This window comes from Stegodyphus dumicola, chromosome 9 (assembly GCF_044657685.1).
Source record: "Stegodyphus dumicola isolate Sdum_Otavi_A_Nest chromosome 9, ASM4465768v1".
NCBI classification, from domain to species: domain Eukaryota; kingdom Metazoa; phylum Arthropoda; class Arachnida; order Araneae; family Eresidae; genus Stegodyphus; species Stegodyphus dumicola.
In genome coordinates this window covers 96715454-96728347 of record NC_140776.1, presented here as the reverse complement: position 1 = coordinate 96728347, position 12894 = coordinate 96715454, and the positions used below count along the sequence as shown (strand labels likewise).

Genomic DNA, 12894 nt, shown 5'->3' with positions numbered 1-12894 from the left:
ATCTCTATAACGAATTCTCAGCTCATAAATATTTTGTAGTTTGATGATCGAGTGTTTGCTATCCCAATTGTTCTTCGAAAGTAAAACAGAATAAATAAAAAGCACCAAAAATTAAATTTTATGTATATATTTAAAACCAAACAGAACAAATTTACAAATTTACAATGCTCATTAATAGTGCGCAAATGCATCAACCATATAAAATATACACACATTAAATACTAGTAGATCAAAATCTTTTAAATCCCTCACAAACCCATGATAAAAGTAAAATAAAATTCATACCTCACTTTAAATGTGCCTAAACTTGAAATAATATAAAGTAGTTAATGAAGTTTTAATTTTTAATCAAGTTTTAAATTAATAAGCTAAAAAGGAATTTTTAATAATGTGAGGTTCTGAAACCCAGGACCAGTTCTGCAATTTTAAAAATATGTAAACATAAAAGCAGAAACAGTTAACATGTGTATTCTTCAGAAACAAAGAGTAACATGCATGACAAAATAGAAAATTCAAAAAGTAAAACACAAGAGACACTTGCATTTTACTTTCAAAGCGTTGCATATAAACTCAAGTACCAGAAGTCATACTATGCAACAGTGTCGAAAGAATGCCAAAGGAATCTTAAAGAAGTTTGAAGAAATCTGCTGTGCGTTGCAGAGCAATTACAAAATACGTTAAAAGCTATCAACGAAATACCAGACGAATGAACGTCATCACTACGGTCACCACAAAAGCAAAGATTTATGTTAAAGCTCTACTGTATGAAATTAGCGAAGAATTACTGTGTTAGTGCTATTCTAACATAATACGGTAATCTCAAGGAAGGTATGTAATTCATGTTTAAACCCACATTTGTATGCTACCATATTTGAGGGAAAATGTGACAAATTGTTCTACACGACTTACCCATGATTTCGCAGGGTGATGCTGAGTCGCAGGCAACGGAGTCCGCAGTTGATTGTTCAATGGATGGGAAAGTCGTTTATCATTCATCTAGTCCCGTAGACTGCCCTGTGACTTCGAATCGACTGTTTTGACGAAGGAACCACTCCTTGCTATTCACTGCAGAACTGCTGAAGCCATTTTTTCAGTCGGGAAACTGCTCTATTCGAATAATCAACAAAATATATACTGCGAACGGAATCCTGCGGTTTTCTTGCAGTATCAGGTATTTTCTCTCTCCTTTCTGCAAGCTTTTGTGGTACAGTTCTCGAATACTCGGCACGTATTCGAGATGTCCAGGTTCGAGTCCTAGTGAGGACATTACTCGTTTTTCATGTTTTCTACTTCAAAGTAACCTAATGAATCTACAGTAATGCCCAAACTAAAAGGTGGTGGGCAATAATTCGTCACCAACAGGATTTTGCGATTGGGTCCCTTAATCCCCAGTCGCCCTTTAAAAAGGGGAAGTATATAAAGTTCTTTCTTCCTCCTTCCAACATTCCTAACTGGCGTATCGGCAGGACACCCGACAACTATTTGAGAGGTTCAGGTTCGAGTCCCGAGGAAGGCACAGCTCATTTTTCATGTTCCTTCCTTGAAAATAACCTAATGACTCTACAACTGATAGGAAGTTATACACAGCGCTGCTGACTTCATTGGAGGATAGTAAAACTTGAAACATTTATCTTATACGGATTCGATTTTCGATATTGTGACAAAGGACAGGAAGGTTAATCGTCCAAAGGAAAGAATGCCTTCTGGAAGGACTTTCAAAAGTTTGCCTTATATTCATGTTGCATATGTAGAACACCCAAAGACTGCCGTGGATTCAGCTTTCTATAAGGATCTGAGCCCAGAACAAACTTATTAGTAACTTGTTATGATTACATAGTTACAGGCACGTAAACTATCACGAAACTTTAATGAAAGATATTTTTCCTAAGATAGTGTTACGAAATGTAAAGGCGCGGTAAGATAGCTTCCCCGCAAAGCAGTTTTAGGGTTGCCTTAAAATGGCAAGGGAAGGCAAGGTTGCCACATTTGGAGAGAAATCGCCCATTTGGCAACAAAACTGGCGATATGCCATGGACGGATGGAGAACCTTCTGGAACGAATTCTTACCGGTTTAGCCCAGACTGTTCTCGAACAGAAGCCGAAAGATATATAAACCCTGCTGGTCCACAGTCAGTCAGAGTGTGTGCCTCGTCTAGCCAGCTGATAGTCACTGAGCGAGTGTCTCGAAGTCTAGCGCAGAGGTGGTCGTCGAGTGCATCGAGAGAGTCTTTTAGTGCATTGCGAATTAGTGCATGAGTCGAGAGCTATACTCTTGTGTATCGTCGAGTGCATCGCGTGGAGAGTCTCGAGAGTACGTGGAGTTCCGAGAATAACCAAGCAGAGTTGGGAGCTGTACTCGGGTGCTTTGCAGTGAAACTGTCTCCACCGTTGTTGCCTGACAGTGTAAAGGCTGTGTCACCGATGGTGTCAGCGTGTTCATAATAGTTCGACGGGTGTAAAAGTGATTTTGGAGGTATCTGATTAAATATTGGTAAATAAAGTGTGTTTTGATGCGTCATCAATTGTCATCAAGTGTTCACTCCAGATCTACGAACCCCATACGAACGTGAAAGAAGAAAATAACGTAACAATATTATAAATAACACAGGTAATTTCTACTTATTTCTTAAACATGTAATTAAACGCATAATGGTTTTGCTTCCCTAAGAAAAGCGACTCCGCGTTTGTTCTTCTCGAAAACACAGAATTTACAATTTAACAGCAATTATATTTGGCCATAGTTAGAATTTTAATTGGTTTGCTCCGTTTCAATATGCTTTAAAAAATTATTTATCCGAAACGTCAGTTTCAGAAAACTTTAATAATGTTAAGTGTTAATGGATGCCATTTCAAGAATGGAAAGAAATGCCGTCTACAAGAAATACAATTTTGCTCTAATTTATTACTAATGTCGTATTTCTAACGCAGTTATTTAAATAGTACTGCTTATTTATAACAATTTCCCAAATATCTGTAATTTATTAATTTTTGAAAAATTACTTTTAAAAACAGTTTTCCACCATGGATAGGAAAATTATAATTTGGTTCTCCGATAACAATTCTCAGAAAACCTATTTTCAGTAATTGAAACATTATGAAATATCTTCTGACAAGTACAAAAAGCTGACTTTGTTATATTTTAGAATTTGAAATTACTAGTTACCTTTATAATAGCTGGTTTATTTTAATTATAAGAGAAATTTTCTACCAGTGATCTCACAACAAAATTTAAGATAATGAAATAAAATAACTTTCCTCATTTTTTTCTTAGCTCTTTTCCTGTAACAAAATGTTTTGTATTTTGGTTATACTTCGTATGACATTTGGAATGGTATTCCTTATTTATTATCTTGTCCTGTAATTTTAGTATATATCCTTAGTTTCTATAAGTTCTATAAATGCTTTAAAATTTGCATAAAATTTTACAGCTATATGCTGTACAGAGTTCGGATAAGGGTAAGGTCAATTTTACATTTATTTATTTTCCTAAACTCCTCTAACTCCATCATATCTAACACCCGAGCTGAACTAAGTAACCACCAGATTAGAACTGTCATTTTAGTATTATTTTTAAATGCTTAGGGTTTCCACCAGCGGACAAATGGTAAAATCGTTGAATACCTGTATTTTGACTCGTATACAAAATCCGAGAAACAGGCTAGTAGCATTGGAAGTTTCCGTATTTGTCCTTTTCTGTAACTTAAATATCAGCCAATTTAATTTAGAACGTTCTCCATGAAGTCAACCCTCCACCTGGAATACAGCACTCGAGTGTTTTGCCATAATCTAACATAATCTTTAGATGAATAGAAATAATGAGTAAGGAAATTCAATTCATTCATTTCACGTGCTCTTGCGGTGTAGCGGTCAACACTTGGAGCTGGTACTACAAGCAAAGACATGATTATTTTTTCAACAACTTATCGCTCAAATTTTATTCTCCTACACAATCCTGGCATTTGCATTATTGTAATTTATTTTTAAAATGAATGTACTAAATTACTGTAAAATAATTGTGTAATTTGAGGAAAGCAATGTGCCATATCTTATAGAATAGCGTAATCTCGCAATATATTAATATGGACATTTATCTCAAAGTAACGAGAGTCAAGTGATGCATGTTTCAGACGCAACTACAATAGTTTGATAAAAGTGTGTTTGTAAAATACTCTTTAGGATTTAATAGTATGCATAATTTAAGCAATTTTTGTCCAGCGTCTATGCATTTTATTTATCCTACGCTTTTTAGACGAATTTGTATCACATCTCTCAAAAATTGTATCCAAATCAGCAGAATTTCTCTATAAGGCTATTACACATTTATTTTGAGCAGGAAACATGAAAACTCATGCATGGCCTCGCGAAAATTCGAAATCTGGATCTTCTCATTTACGGCCAGCTACCAATTACAACCAACTACCAGCTACAGGCAGCTTACCAGTTTGAGAGCAATCTGCGGAGAAGGCAAAAATATCTTATATTCTGTCCTGCTTAAAGGACGACTGGAAAACATCCTGTCATCCAAACGCAGCCGGTGCTGGGTTATGGTCCGCTGCACTTTATCAGTTATACCCTAGTCAAGATTTGAACTCAGGATTTTCCAATAATACCACGGTATGCTACCAGTTATATCATGACAGAGCGCAGTAAGGAAGAAAATATTCGTTAAAATTATTTTAGAGAATAATTTCCCATTGTAAATACTATTACAATATTCTCCACTTTACGAACGTTTGCTTATACTATTTCGCTTTCCTGAGGGATATGAATAATCACCTTTTTTTAATGAAAGAAATTTTAAAAAAATTACTTTTATAAAAATAAATAAGCGCAGAACGAAAATATCATTCAGGGTTTGTTTTCTGCGCGAAGTACAGAAAAGTAAGACTTTCGTACAAAACAACATAGAAGTTCAATGCAATTTTTTAGTAAATTTTGCTTGTTTGTAAAACATTGAACGGTGGATTAAAATACGCTGGTCTTACAATTCAAGCAACTTAAATTTCATCTTCAAATTGTCCTACTTTAGTCTTTTCACATCAGCCACAGCGTAGGAGATACCTCGACACTTCATATCATTGAAAGCAGACTTTAGAAGCCGTTTACGCCGAAACGTAGTCAATTCAGATGATCATGAAATATAAATAGATGATTTTTATCTTCTTTTTCTCAGTTTACCATTATCAAATCTCCGATGTTTCACCTTAACGCACCATAATTATTTCTAGCAAATTTATATTTTTCAGTGTTCATTATAATTGAAGTTTGAAAGCCGAAACTGCATTGTACGTTTGCGATTTCTCTTAAAATACGGAATGTATAGTTATCTCATCGCTCCTTTTTTAAATACAGGTTTAAGTTTTAGAAGAGTTTTCATGTTTTAATAGGTTTCTTTGCAGATTCCAAACATTTTCCAGTGAAATAAAGATAATTTCTTTTTCACCTTTCGCTGTTTTTGATTAAGAACGATTTTAGTGAGACACTATGCTTTCTCAAAGCTGGAGAAATCTTTATTAGCGAATAATTTTATTTCTGATCTTAAATTCTAAGCGAAACCCTTTCATAAATAATATTATGATATAATTCCTTGAATATTGTACCGAAAATTTATAGCTCTTATTTAAAATAAATAAAAATATTATAATTTCGGGTTTGCTTAATTTAAATTCAGTTTGTTGTACTTATCTTACACACAGTAATCTTTCGAAGGTACTTTATTTTCCTTCATTTCAGTATACAATTTAAAATATGTTACATATAAATAAATAATAGAATCAATTATTTTAATTTCTATAAATTTGCTTAAAAATGTAAAACAAAAAGCGGGCGTAATTCTTACAACATCATATTTTTTTCTTTTTTTACGTTTATACCACTATGCGTGAAAAAAAGATACCTTTTACTTTCATAAAAGGAAAGAAAAAACAAGAAAACAGTATATAAATTAAATACAACAAAATGGATATATCTATAAAATATCTAAAATAGGTAGAGCTGAAAATGTTCCGTTTTTTCCTCAGAATAAACCATATATTAGATAAAAATTTAGAAATGACTTCAAAAAATTACATAAAGAAGAAATCTTCAATTTTATAATAAGTTAGAATTATTATTTAAAAATATGAATTATAACAGCATTTTTTTACGTTGAAAGCGCTCAGAACTTTCTTTAAATACTTTGACAAAAACAAAAAAAAAAGAGAAATGATAATGCCTTACCAAGTTCCTGAGCTGAGGATTTATCTACTACTACGAAAAAGAACTTTTTTCACCCCTTCAAACAGCTTTCTTCGAGAATATTTTACTAAGACATTCTGATAGGTGCAAGAGATATTTTGCGGATGATGTGGCCAGCGGCGATAACACTGTCACACCGTTCGGGACGGTTGACAAGAGGTAACTAACTGTGGCCCGAACTGCGGAGATCCCCAGCCTGTTGAAATATTGTTGGTTCAAAGCGCCATCTTTTGGCAGAGAGAGAAAGCGAAGTACAATTTAGATATGCTTAAGGAATTTTAAAATTGCTCTTAGAAGACAGAATAAATCCTCTCTATATAAAAAGTAAGAAATCTGTTTTCATTTTACTTGTGTGTTTGCTTAATTCTAGACGAATCAAAACTAATAGTGTATAATGAATAGAAAATATGTTTGATATATTGCTTATATAAAAAACAGTCTTCGAAATTTTTAAAACTGTTTTGGATATTTATTGAAGAATAGTTACTCAAAAAACTGTAGAAATTAATATATATTTATGGTAAGTAAAATTCTTCGAGATCTTCCGCATTGTTCTTTCCTTAGATGACAGAATAAATCCTTAATAGGAAGTAAACTATCAAGTATTATCGAACAGAATAATAATAGTTTACCTACTGATTCCTTAGTTATTGCTTAAGTAATTATTCCTGTGTTCGCTTGTTCTACTTTTCATACGTCTTCTTCGTGCCACCAGGGGCAGAGTGGTTAAGACAGCTGAATACTGGTAGTTAGACCTGCTTCATCCCAGACGAATGGTTGGCTCCTGGTTGGTTTCCTTAGTTTCTCCTTACATAACATGAATACCAGTTAGTTTCCTTAAGGAAGTTCTCCACGAAAAGATCCTTCCACTCAGGAAGATAGCTCCTTGCCTTCCTTTATTCAAATAACTTAATCTCCTAACCATACATTTCTTTATTTCTTTCATTACATACTTCATTTAACCAATCATTTTCAGCATTTGGCCTAGATATGAGAAAGACGAGGGATTTATTGGTGACTGGTATAATCAATTTGATCGGTACAGAGGTTAGTGCTCCTGGCTGCTGTACCGTTGCGCTCGGGTTCGAATCCCAAAGAAGGCATGGATATCCGTAAGTCCACAATATCTGTATGGCAAGGTAGCACTCAAACTGCACAACCAAGCCGGAAGTCCTCTCGAGTAGTTAGTGGCAGGAGAGTAGTGATTGGAGACCCTTGGATCAGTGTCACGGGGTTTTCTCCATGAAAACTGTAACGGAGATGCGCACTTATGTCTTCCAGATTATATCTTTCAGCAAATGGGAAAATTTTGGGGACCTGCACACTTCTTCATCATGTTCTATTGGAAAGATGATTGTTACAAATTGTTTAAAAAACTCGTTGCACCGCACGAGGATTAATAATGTGGAAAAACTTCCCATTTGATATGGTTATATTTTTTTTCCTTCGTTTTGTTAAAACTTATGATTTCATTTGAAAACGGTTGTTCGGACTTATCTTGACTCTCTGTTAGTAACATCAGAATAAGTCTACGAATTTTACCTTGACAAGGAGCATAGGATTGCACCTCTGATTCGCTTGAGTCTTTAGTACTTTGACAGTATGATTTTGCCTAGCTCCGTACATATACTGAAGAAGATAACGCAGAGGAAGCGGACCCAACGATCTCCTATCCCTCCTCTCCTATCACTAGACTCTACTTCTCCTGCTACCAAACCACATCAGGGGACTTTCGACTAGCTAAGCATTTTAAATGCTTCACACCTCAAAGCTACTATTCGCTTATAAATATCCAAGCTTCATCCGGCATTTGAACCGGGTCTAACAGCAGCCGAGCAGCCAGCAACTCAAACCACTATGCCGATCAGGGTGGCAAATTTGTGAATAAATTATTAAATGCTTCGCTACAAATTTCTGGGTAGTCAAACTAAATAATATAACATATAAGAATAAATTCTTTGCGTGAAACGATCATTTCTAAATTTGAAATTATTGAAAAGCTTGTGTAAAACGATTTACCGGGCCATAATCCAAAAGGCACATACATATTCCAAGGTAAGCGCTCAAATTCTTAAGCACAGCGATTAACCATGACTGTAATCATGATTATATGAAGAGAACTTGAGTGTTAAAATATTATACTTCCTGAATCCATTAAGACATATGAAGAATGATGGATGAGAGAATGGATGCAAAATGCCATTGGTCAAACAACCTTTGATAACAATAATTACAATTAAACGCTTGTCCAGTACTATCTAAATTCACATCGGGACAGCCAGAGGAATACTGTGATATCATATTATTCTTCCTTTACTAGCATTTCAGACGGGTGATGGATTTTACAGGGTGATGGATTTTACATGCCTTATTTGGAATGGATGAGACAAGAACAAACATCCGTGACCAATAGGGTTCCAACCCGATTTATCAAGTGACAGCTGCTTTTAGTTATAAATATAATTACTGCATGGTACGGTTTTATTTTTATTTTTTACTTTTTTACCTTTTATTTTTTTTAATTTACTTATTTTCTTTTTTACAATCTGTAAAATCTAAACTAACGCTGGGAATATTGCGTTGGTGTTGCAGAAAATCGGTCAGATAATTATATACAGATAATTTACAGGTTATCGAACGCATTGCGTCCAGATTAGTGTAACAGGGAGACAAAATGGGAAATTTGAATACAGAAATAAGTATCATTCAATATAGTGATCAGACAAGCAGATGGACAATGAGTCTGTAGTTAGTGATCGGGAACAACAAGAAAGTGCTACCTCCTATCACTTATGCCACTCACTCTTCTGCCACATTTATGTTCCTAACATATACGTTACTCGATAACAATAATTTTATTTACTTAAACATGTTCTATGGAAACGTCTGTAGGATTATACTTGATCTGGTAACTGTATTTTAGTCCCGTAACCCTAACACACATGAAGCTAGTAATCGCTGTGTCTGAGATAAATGACAAAGTCTTAAGAAAACTATAATAACTAGTTACATAAACAGAACTTGGAATATAAGAGTACGCTCTTGTGCTGCAATACCAACAACTCGTGGTGATGCAAATCAATAGAAGAGTTAAATTTAAACTAAATGCTGAACAGTGGTCAAAGACAGCACAATTAAATACTAACTAGGAGCTGGCTCAATAAAAGCGGCGCAAAATGGGGGCGAAAGGACCGCAAGGCCGAACAGTTATAACTATTACAGCTTGCAGCAATTAACCACGTAGCGGTTACGCCACACTCCCTCTGAAATCCAGAAACTCACTCTATCTGAAATCCAAAAACCGCAACTTAAATACTCACAACTAATTTGCATTCTGGTGAAGAATGTGGATAGGAGACGTTATAGTAAAGACCGAAATTCTAATACATGATTAACTAACATGAGATACGGTACAATACATGCACAAATTTATCTCTATTTAACGGGTGCATAACTGCTATTACTAATTTCACATAGCAGTTAAAATTATCAAGCATTACAGTTACTGTTCCCCAATTTGAAAACTTATGTATTTACTATAGTTAACGGAAACTGCGATATTGCTGCTTTCGATATTGGATTCGGTTAACAATCTGAGTAAAGCATGTACACGTCTGACTATAACATTTTAATAGCAAAATCTATAAGTACTATCTGAAGATTTTTTAAGACCTGTGAATTAGGGTAGAATATTTTGTTTGCCCTCATTGCATACTTAGAGCTTTCGCTTAGCATTGCGATAAATCTTAGGGAGATAACATTTATGCACTTTAACTAAAGTAAATAGTCCAATACGATAGTAGTTGTCCTGCATTGTAGTACTGATATCTGATGCTGATTTAGCAGGATAATTTTGTGAAAAAGAAAAAATACATCCTACAAAATACTTGAAAAATTCAAAAGAATTTTTACAAGGCATAAAAGAAAGTTTAAAAGTTATATTATGCTACACAAATACATGAAGCATTTTGTTATTCTTCTTTTTATTACATAAAGGGCGCTGAGTTCATTCATTTGATTTTTCGGTTACTCAGTTACTATTAATGCATATTAGAGATAATGAGTAAATCAGATTCAATACGACAAATGCATATCAAATGTAAATGACAAACCTCTTGGGTTCACCAGCGGCCGAGCGGTAAAGATGCTGAACACTGGCAGTTCTGTCCGAGGTCCGAATCCCGCGAACGGGCTGGCTGCATGGGCGTTTTCGTGGTTTTCCCCATGTGTAACGTGTGTACGGGCCAGTTTCCCTTAGAAAGTCCTCCGCGAAGGCATCCCTCCCTTTAGGCAGATAGCCCTCGTGTGCTTTGCCAAAACTAAATAATCCAATCCAGATAAAACTCTTGCTATCTAGTTCTATTTCGTCTGAGTTACCGTAAAAAAAATAAATCAAACTTTTTAATAAACACGAATTGAAAGAAACTTTTAATACCATGGAGCAGCTTTTTTTCCTGAGGCAAAGAGGTAAATGTGAGCTTCTATATTACAATCAAATTAACTGTATCTATATACATCTATATTCAACAAAGGTAACTATACAAAATCATACTATAACTCTTATAATATTTTTTACTCGTAACTTTATATATTCAGAAAATTCATACTATAATAAATTATAATATTTGAAGGAATATTTGTTTATTTCCTTTCTGTTTTCATAGAGTATTAAATTTTTATGAAGACAAATGTAAAATGTTACACTGATTTTTCTCAAAGAGGTTATTAGTTTAAACCCATTATGTCATGCCTTATAAAAATTTGAGCTTTGCATATAGTAAAAATAATGAGCTGAAAATTATATAAAATGCATGATAAGGATTTTCTGTCTCACTTTAAACATTTGATAATAATAGTTCATTATTTTGCTGATCTGGTTTATTAATAAATTAAGGAAACGCTCGTGATGCGCAAATACTGAAGAATAATTACTTTAAATGTGCAACTTCGAAACGGGGGTTTCTGATGGGTTTCAAAATCGTTAATAATCATAGTTAATAATCAAGTTAATAATCATAATTTAGTTTTTGAATGTATTTTTAAAATTTAGTCGTTAATTTGGCGTCCATCTTAGCGTTCGTCTAAAGCAAATCCCTCACTTGCCTCATCCTTATTCAGGGTCTGCGATGAAACTTCTCAGACTATCAAAAACTAATTAATTACAGAGTTCGAAAACAGTTCTAGAGCATCGCAGCGCCAACTAGTGCCGAATTCGCAATGTATGGTATGTCAAAATATTCAACGTTAAATTTTGCCTAAACGCAAGATGACGACCAAAGTCATTTTGTGCAGCTGTAATCTCCTCATTAATTTTGGTATAATAAGCTAAATAAATCAGTATAGGTCTAACGGCTTCAATATAGGGACATAATGGAGAACAAATCGATATAAAATCCTAAAATATCTACCATTACTTATATCAGTGGTCTCAAACTGACAGTCCCCGAAGCAACTATGCGGTCCGCGAATATACTTCAATTGCCTATTTGTTGCAAGCATTTCAATATTTTAGTTAATCGAAGTTCCTTGAAGTTTACACTATTTTCATTTCTGTAAAAAGAAAACAATAACGCACCAGAAAATGTGTGAATAGAGCTAATTAATGTGCAATGTTGTATAATCGATATTGCCATTTAATTGACAGATTTGGTTAGACTATAAGAGAAACACGCTAATGTGACAATCAAAATCGCAAAAACAACCTTGTATTTAGCGTAAGTATATTGACTTACGCTAAATACAAGGTTATTTTTATTGACGACTATTGACGACTGAAATTTGATCAAAAAATAAGTAATTGCACTTGTCAAAAAATAAGTAAGCTCAGTCACAAATTTTTGCACTAAGAAGAACCGCGTTTTTTTTAGAATTACGTTGATATGGAAACAGATTTTTTTCCCAATTAAAAATTAATAAGAAAAGAGCCCGCTTGACCGAGGAATACCTACAATCCGTAATGAAGATAATTTCTTTCTCTTAGGCCAGGGTTTCTTAAACTGTGGTTCGTGACCCCCTTGGGGTCGCTAAAACTTTTAGCAGTTTTGATGTTTCTTTAACTTATTATAATAATTTTACAATTGCCAAATATTTTTACACAATGTACCTGAAAATAGATAAAGAGAAGTCAATATAGACAAAGGAAAAAACGAAAACGTTACGACGCATTCCTTTTTATAATATAGACGTTCATTTTCCTTGCTTTGCACGTGACGCTGTCACTTCGTCTGTTACTTATTTAAACTTTTCACATTATTCTATGTCTTAAAATTAGAAATTAAAGTTAATGACCTAAAACTGCAATAGTATATTACAATACAAGTGAAAACATTGACAGCTTTACTCGCGCATGTGGCGGATTTGCGCAATACTTACGGGTCCTACAAAATTTTTATAAATATTAATGGGGTCCTCGGGGGTTGTGAAAAATCTCAGTGATAAAAAGGGTTCGCGACTGAGAAAAGTTGAAGAAACCCTGTCTTAGGCTATAATTTTTATCGGAATCTAATCGCCATTAAGTGCTAAGCTACATTTACAAATAAAGAAGTTTATGACTATTTGCATACAAGCACATGAATTTTTATTTAAGCTTGGAAGAAAAAAATTAGTAAAATAGAAACAGAATAGGTTTTTGTTATTTATTTACAGATTTTGCCAACT

At 34.1% G+C, this 12894-nt stretch overlaps 1 protein-coding gene across 3 annotated transcripts in view; it reads right to left on the bottom strand.

Annotated features, from left to right (window-relative positions):
* The window catches only part of LOC118181416 (uncharacterized), a 187810-nt gene extending 181427 nt beyond the window's left edge, over window positions 1-6383 (bottom strand). For all 3 annotated transcript variants that reach the window (XM_035350563.2, XM_035350571.2, XM_035350577.2), the window contains exon 1: window positions 6220-6383. The gene's annotated coding sequence lies outside the window, so the exon portion shown is untranslated. The remainder of the gene's footprint in view (window positions 1-6219) is intronic.
* Between the last annotated feature and the right edge of the window lie 6511 nt (window positions 6384-12894).